Source organism: Triticum dicoccoides, chromosome 6B, assembly GCF_002162155.2.
Source record: "Triticum dicoccoides isolate Atlit2015 ecotype Zavitan chromosome 6B, WEW_v2.0, whole genome shotgun sequence".
Lineage (NCBI taxonomy): Eukaryota > Viridiplantae > Streptophyta > Magnoliopsida > Poales > Poaceae > Triticum > Triticum dicoccoides.
In genome coordinates, this window is record NC_041391.1 from 515,587,883 (window position 1) to 515,595,342 (window position 7,460).

A 7,460-nucleotide genomic window follows, 5' to 3' on the forward strand; every position below is an offset into this window, starting at 1 on the left:
ACACTGTCGTCCCGGCCAAGACGGATTTCGTGCACTGGTCAGATCGCCCGATCACCTGGACCCGGGAGGATCACCCGGCAGTCATGCCGAGTTCGGGTGGATACGCCCTCGTCCTCAACCCTACCATCATCGCGCGGCGTACATGCAAGTTCTCCCGCGTCCTCATCAACGGTAGCAGCAGCATCAACATCCTCTACCGCGACACAATGACCAAGCTTGGCCTCAAGGCCGGGGACCTTGAGCCAACCCGGACAGTCTTCCACGGCATCGTACCCGGCCTTTCCCGCTCACTCATTGGCCGGGTCTGGCTCGATGTCCTATTTGGTTACAGCAGCCACTTCCGACGCGAACCAGTATGGTTCGAGGTGGTCGACCTGTCCAGCGCGTATCATGCGCTGCTGGGCCGGCCCGCGCTCGCAAAGTTCATGGCGGTTCCCCACTACGCGTACCTGAAGATGAAGATGCCGGGTCCCAAGGGCCTCATTACCGTCACTGGCGACTACCTCAAGTCTCTAGAGTGCGCCCGAGACGGCGCCAAGTTGGCCGAGTCGCTGGTCATTGCCGAGGAGCGGCGCCAGCTCGACCGGATCATCGCCTTGGCCGACGAGGCCTCCGCTGCGTCGATCCCGACCCTGGACCCGGCCGACGAGGCCGCCTTCAGGCCCTCCAAGGAGACCAACAAAGTGAAGCTGAACCCGGAAGACCCCACCTGCAGCAAGTACGTTGTCGCAGGCGCCCTCCTCGACAGCAAATAGGAAGGTGAGCTCGTCGACTTCCTCCGTGAGAATCGGGATATCTTCGCATGGACTCCCAAAGACATGTCGTGTATCCCAAGGAAGTACGCCGAGCACAAACTCCACGTCCGCAAGGACGCCAAGCCTTTCCATCAACCCCTCCATCGATTTTCTGAAGAAAAGAGAAGAACCACTGGGGAAGAGGTCGCCAAGCTCTTGGCTGCCGGCTTCATAATGGAAGTGTTTCACCCCGAGTGGCTGGCCCATCCAGTCCTCGTCTTGAAGAAGAACAAGACCTGGCGCATGTGTATCGACTACACCAGCCTCAACAATGCCTGTCCCAAGGATCCTTTCGCTCTCCCGCGGATCGACCAAGTCATCGACTCGACCGCCGGGTGCGAGCTCCTATCCTTCCTGGACGGTTACTCCGGCTACCACCAGATCAAGCTGGACCCGGCCGATGCCCTGAAGACGTCCTTGATCATGCCCTTTGGGGCGTACTGCTACATCACCATGTCGTTCGGCTTGAAGAACGCCGGCGCCACCTTCCAACGCCGCATGTAGAAATGCCTACTACCACAACTCGGCCGCAACATCCACGTGTACGTGGATGATATCGTGGTGAAGACCAAGCAGCACCTCACGCTCCTCGACGATTTAAAGGAAACATTCGCCAACCTCCGCAAATACAAGGTCAAGCTCAACCCCGAAAAATGCGTCTTCGGTGTCCCGGCCGGAAAGATGCTCGGCTTCCTCGTCTCGGAACGCGACATCGAAGTTAACCCGGAGAAGATCAAGGCCATCGAGCACATGTGCAAGCCAGCTCGGCTGCGCGATGTCCAGAAGTTCACAGGTTGCCTGGCCTCGGTCAGCCGGTTTCTAAGCCGGCTGGGCGAGAAGGCACTACCCATGTACCAGTTGATGAAGAAAACAAGCCCGTATGAGTGGAACGACAAGGGGGGCGAAGCTTTCCAAGACCTCAAGCGCATGCTCTCCACTACACCAGTCCTGGCTACGCTGACCGACAAGGAGCCACTGTTGCTCTACATAGCCGCGACCTCACGGGCGGTCAGCACGGTGCTGTGGTCGAGCGACCGGAGAAGGGCTAGATCCAGGCCGTCCAGCACCTGGTCTACTACTTGAGCGAGGTGCTCTCCACCTCCAAGCAGAACTACACACACTACCAAAAGATGTGTTACGGCGTGTACCTAACCGCCAAGAAGCTGAAGTAGTACTTTCAAGAGCACGTCGTCACCGTCGTCAGCACAGCGCCTATCGGAGAAATCATCGGGTGCCGGGACGCCTCTGGCCGGGTCGCCAAATGGGCGATCCAGCTAGCCGGCCACACCATCCTCTATGAGCCCCACACCACGATCAATTCTCAGGCCCTGGCTGATTTCCTCGTCGACTGGACCGAGACCCAGTACCTGTCGCCACCCCCTGACTTAACGCATTGGCGCATGCACTTTGATGGGTCCAAGATGCGACTCGGCTTAGGGGCCGGCATCGTACTGTCATCTCCAAAGGGCGACCGACTCCGCTACATGCTCCAGATCCACTTCGCCGCCTCCAACAACGTCACCGAATACGAAGCCCTTGTGCACGGCCTCCGGCTTGCCAAGGAACTCAGCATCCGGCGCATCCTGTGCTACGGCGACTCAGACTTGGTGGTGCAGCAGTGCTCCGTCGAGTAGGACGCCCGCGACTCCAACGTGGCAAGCTACCGCTTCCTTGTCCAGAAGCTGTCCGGATCCTTTGATGGCTGCGAGTTCCTCCAAGTCCCGCGTGCGGAGAACGAGGCAACCGACACGCTCGCCAAGATCCCCTCGTCACATCAAGCCATCCCGTCCAGCGGATCCCTCGAGCACCTGCGCAAGCCGTCCGTCAAGCCATCGCCGGACTCCGAGTCCATCCACGTTCCAGAAGACCCGGCCGCACCGCAACCCGGCCCGGGGGCTACTCAGCTCAACCCGGCCACCATCACCCCAGACCCGGCCATCGCCGTCCCCAACCCGGGGGCTGCTCAACCCAGCTCAGGGGCCACCGACTCGGAACCCACCCAGGTGGCCGTATTCACCATGGTCATCGCCCCATCTTGGGCCTTTCTGATATCAGAATTTCTGATGAACGGGGTTCTCCCCATGGACGAGACCGAGGCTCGGCAAATTCAGTGCCAGGCGTCCGCCTACAGCATCATCAACAACGAGCTCGTCAAACACAGCTCTACCGGCGTTCCGCCACGGCTTCTACTGGCCGACGGCCCTCGAAGACGCCGAGTCACTCGTCCTCAAGTGTGAAGGATGCCAACGTTTCAGCAAACGCAACCACCAGCCAGTGTCAGCACTCCGCACCATACCGATCGCCTGGCCCTTCGTGGTCTGGGGACTCGATATGGCGGGACCCTTCAAAACCGCTAGAGGCGGCATGACGCACTTGCTGGTGGCAGTGGACAAATTCACCAAGTGGATCGAGGCAAGACCGATCAAGAAATTGGACAGGCCAACAGCCGTACGGTTCATCAAGGATATAGCGGTGCGCTACGGCATGCCAAACAACATCATCACCGACAACGACACCAACTTCTCCAAGGGCGCGCTCAAACAATACTACTCCGTCTCCGACATCCGCCTCGAGCTGGCTTCTGTGGCACATCCGCAGTCCAACGGGCAGGTCGAGCGGGCCAACGGACTCATCCTGTCTGGCATCAAGCCGCGACTCGTCGAGCCACTCATCCGCTCACCCGGTAGTTGGCTTGACGAGTTGCCTGCAGTTCTCTGGAGTCTGCACACAACACCAAACTGTTCGACCGGGTTCACCCCGTTCTTCCTCGTCTACGGATCCGAAGCCATCATCCCGACCGACATCGAGTTCGACTCGCCGCGTGTCGCGATGTACACCAAAGCCGAAGCAAGAGAGGCACGCGAAGACGGTGTCGACCTGCTCAAAGAAGCACACCTTCTGGAACTTAGTCGTTCGACGATCTATCAGCAAGGCCTGAGGCACTACCACAGCAACAAGATCAAGCCTCTCGCATTCCGCAAAGGCGACCTCGTCTTCCGACTCGTCCAAGAGCAGGCAGGCCAGCACAAGCTGTACTCTCTATGGGAGGGCCCATTCATCGTGAGCAGGGCCTTGCGCGACCGCAACACCTACTACCTCATCGACGCGCACAAGTCGAAGAAGCGCAAGAGGGACACCGCCGGCGAAGAAACGACCCAGCCGTGGAACGCGGAACTCCTCTGCCCGTTTTACAGTTAGTCGCACGAATGTATGTATTGTCGCCTTTTGTAATTGTACGAAACTATGGGATCCCCGAACGAGACTCGGGGGTTGGCTTTTGACGACCAATTTATTGCATCCATATTTTTCATCACTTTGCAACTGAACCCGGCCACCGGCTCGACTCGCTCGACCCGGGGGCTCGGGGGCAGGCTGGCTTGGTCGCCAACCCGCCGCTTTACTTGGTGATTCCTGATAAAGTTAGGATGCCACGGTCCCGCACTTTGCCCTAAAACCGCAGATCCAGCTCTAGCTGACGGCGGGCAAGCACAACGGGCCAAAGCTCCCCTACGATTCATGCACTAAGTCAACGGCCGCCGGGTCGATCAACCCGGCCCATCACTCATCAACTAATGTTAGCTGCACGACCGGCTGCTCACCAACCGGCCAAGCCGGATTGCCGCCAGCCGGCCCAGTGGGTGTTTCGCTCGCGCTCAACGCTTCTAAGGACCCAACTCCTGCGCGCCCCTCTCAAAGAATTGAACTCATTGTCACGGACCGGAGCCTCGGCCGTCTGACTCGCAGGGGGGGGGGAGGTTTCAGAGAGGAAAAGCGCACGAAATGAGTTCGAAAAAAGTGGAAGGCAAAAGGTAAGCAAACACTCACAACATTTACACACAAATGATTAAAGCAAAGGCCCACGACCCGAGTTCATTACACCCTAAAAACCCCCAGTTGGTGGGTGGACCTACTACTTAACAAAGTTTTCTACAGAGATTCTCAGGCATCCCCAGCGCCGCGTCGCGACGTCGACGGCTCTCCCCTGTCGGCCTCTGGGTCCAGCGAGGCACCAGTGTCCTCTTCGGCCTCCGTGATGCCGTAGACACCCGTTTCCTTCGAGCTGCCCTCCGGGTCGCAAAGAAGCAAGATGTAGTCGTCGCCATCCACGACCCCGCCGTCTTCCGTCCGCTCCGGATGGAACTCATCATGGAAGGCGAACTCGACGATATAGATGGCCTGGGAGGCGATCCGACCGGCTTGCTCCTGCAGCAACTGCTCCGAACCAGCGCGCTGGCCCATCAGCGTGTCCAGCTGAAGATCCGGATGCCAAGATAGCGCGATCCAGAGCGCCATCTCAGCACCGGTCCGGGCGGCAGAAACGCGCCGGTCGCTAAGGCGATCCGAGCCCATTTCCAACTAGCGCGTCATGCGCGAGAAGATGCACGGATGGACGGAGTCTGGCCACAGGGCTGTCATCATCGTGGTGCCGGCCCAGGACAGCCGCTCCATATGCATCCCCAAGACCCGCAGGCGGGCCTCAGCAGCGGAAATGATCTCCGGAAAGGTCCAGGCAGTCAGCGGATCCATCCCAGACCCAGCAACGCCGGTCTGGTCGCGCTGATAGCGGACGGCTTCCTCCGCCAGCCGCTGCATCTCCGGGAAGGCCCCTGTCGCAAAGGAAGAAGCAAGTTAGAAGAACAACAAGGAAGGAAGGGTCGGGCCCCGACCCGGCAAACTACGAGAAGCAGCACTTACTAGAGAAGGACTCTTCCAGGTGTTGCGCCTCGAGCAACGTACCTCGTCCCCCCCGCTCCAAGATGCGGTCGTGCTCCCCGAGCGCCTTCTCCAGGTTGGCCGCCTTAGCAAGGGCCGCCTTCAGCTTGGCGTCCTTGTCTTCGGCCGCCTTCTCGGCCGCCTCACGGCGGCGAGCCTCGTCCTGGCGAGCCCCCTCAGCCGCGGTGGCCTGCTCCCGCAGACGATCCACCTCGGCCTGGATCCGGCCCTTGTCGTCGGCCAGCTGGCCGCGCTACTGGTCCACCTCGACCAGGGCCTGCGGCGCCTCCACCACCTTGGCGGCCTCTGCCTTAAGAAGATCCACCTCGGCCTCAAGGCGGCTCTTGTGACCCGCCAGCTGCTCATTTAGCCGGTTGGCCTCGTCAAGAGACCGTCGGGCCACGGCCACCTCTGCCCTCGCCTGCGCTGCCTCGACGCCAAGACGGCCAGTATCGGCAACAAGCCGATCATAATGATGACCATCCCGGATAGAAGAATTCAGCAAGAAGGAAAGAAGATGAGACTTACGATTTGGCCCAACTACTAAATAGTTGGCCCGAATGTCGGGGGCTACACCCAGTGGGCGCGCTAGCGCGCCCCCACTAGAAAAGAGCACAAAAGTACCTGCGGCGACGTGAAGCTCCTCCTCTCTGGCAGCGAGTTGCTCCTGGAGCTCCCGATGCTTGCCCAGGAGCCGGTTGAACACGGCAACCCGGAAGGAGTCAAGATGCTGAAAGCAGACCAAAGTTAGAACAAGGCTGACACTCCTAAGATTCGACCCAACTACTACATAGTTGGCCCGAACCTCGGGGGCTACACCCAGTGGGTGCGCTGGCGCGCCCCCACAAAGAAGAAATCGCAAGAAAACAGAAGAAAAAGGAACTTACCAAGATGGCGCGCTCCAGGTCGCGCGTTTGCTCCACCTCGGCCTGGGCGAAGGCCTCGAGTCGCTCCGTCCGGCCTCGCAGACGGCGGCTGACGGCATCCAGCGCTGCCTCCTCCTGGGTCTGAGGCCCGAAGACAAACGCCCTGTGTCGCCACCTCAGGCACCGCCGCCTGCGGTGCCTCCTCCATAGCGGGCGGCGCTTCCGGTGCCGCCGCCCGTGGCGCCTCCTCCAAGACGCCGCCGCCTCCGCCACCATCGGCCCCAGCGCGCTTGACCACGTCGGCTCGTGGCGGGGTATCGCCCCCCACCTCCACGACCTCCTAGTCGAGGACCACCACCTCAGCCCGGCCTCCGTGGCCGCGCTCCGTCACCGTCGACGGCTCAAAAACCGTCCCCGCCACCATCGTGCCCTCCGGCATCTCGCGCCAGGCCGGCTCGCTGCCGCCTCGCGACCGTGCCGCCGCCGCATCGGTCCAAGCTCAAACCAACACCGCCTCCAACTCTGCCTCGGCCCGGTTCCTGTACCGCCAGGCCAAGGCCTCGGCATCGTCCGCATCCAGGCCGAGGTCCGAGTCGCCCCGTCCCTCCTCCCCACCCAGGCCGGAGAGGTCGGACCTGCTCCTGTGGAACGCGGCCCCCTCGGTGGCCGCGGCCTCCGCCGCCGCCCTCGCCAGCGTGATCGGCGACCTGAAGAAGAAGAAAGGATAAGCAAGCAAGAAACAAGACTGACTCAAGGAATCCAGACGCAAGCAGGAAATGAGACTTACGCCATCAAGACTGGGACCGGGGTCGGCTTCCCGTGCTTCTTCTTGGCCGGCCTCCCAAGATCGGCCGAGTCCGCCGTGCGCTTCGGGGCCCGGGGTCGTGGCGCGACGCTGTCTTTCCCGTGCGGGCGGCTCGGCGTCGCCCCATGCGAGGACCCGGCTCCGCCCGCCTCGCCGCCTCCCCCGCCCAACACCGCTGAACCAACAACCGGCATCAGCATCGCCTGCGCCATGACGTAACCAACTATTCAAGACAAATGAAGAAGGAAAAGATTCAAGACATACCCGCACGACGCCCAGTGC